The 732-nt window shown below is 32.7% G+C and overlaps 1 pseudogene; it reads right to left on the bottom strand.

Moving 5' to 3' along the window:
• Nucleotides 1-397: 397 nt before the first annotated feature.
• Nucleotides 398-491, bottom strand: LOC137235510 (U6 spliceosomal RNA; annotated as a pseudogene).
• Nucleotides 492-732: the final 241 nt, after the last annotated feature.

Below are 732 nucleotides of genomic sequence, written 5' to 3'. Positions count from 1 at the left end.
TAATTTTACCGGCTTTGGAACTTTAGGTTCCTCAATTTTTTGAATTTTGTTCCTCTTTCTATACTCTTCAATTGTTATTGGCTTAGGGCCTTGGTTTATTTTCTCGGGTGTTTTCTTTTCACCTTCTAGGAAATTTAAATTTTGTCTAGCTAGTTTATAAAACATTTGGTCAAACTGACTTTGATTTTGTATGTCCTCTTCTGGGAACATAATTCAATAAGCAGTAAAAAAAATTTTTTTTTTTACAGCAAAAATATAATTTTTGCTTGTCAATAGGCGCCGCTAGGTTGCCCGAATATTTTTTTTTTTTTAATAATGGTTAAAGAAATGACTTCATACTTAAGCTAGTGTATTTATTATACTTATAAATATCATGCTCCTCTTGTTTATCACCATTGAAAATGTGGTATGCTTCACGAGATCAGTGTCATTCTTGCTCTGGGGCTTTGCTAATATCGTTCCAATTTTAAGGTATTTTCCGTTGAAGTAATTGCCACAATATGCTAATCTTCGTGTATTTTCCGTTGAAGTAATTGCTACTACTAGACTAGCATCTTTGTGTATTTTCCGTTGACATAATTGCCAGAATATGCTAATCTTCGTGTATTTTCCGTTGACGTAATTACCTCAATTTTTATTATTGGTGCCCGACTTTAACACCTTCTCTTTTTTTTTCTTTTTACAAGGCTTAGGCTGTAATCAGCCAGAAAAATCCTGCTGGCTATGACATTA

This window comes from Eurosta solidaginis, chromosome X (genome assembly GCF_040869045.1).
Source record: "Eurosta solidaginis isolate ZX-2024a chromosome X, ASM4086904v1, whole genome shotgun sequence".
Taxonomy (NCBI): Eukaryota; Metazoa; Arthropoda; class Insecta; order Diptera; family Tephritidae; genus Eurosta; species Eurosta solidaginis.
The sequence above is the reverse complement of the archived record's forward strand: the minus strand, read 5'-3'. Positions and strand labels throughout refer to the sequence as shown.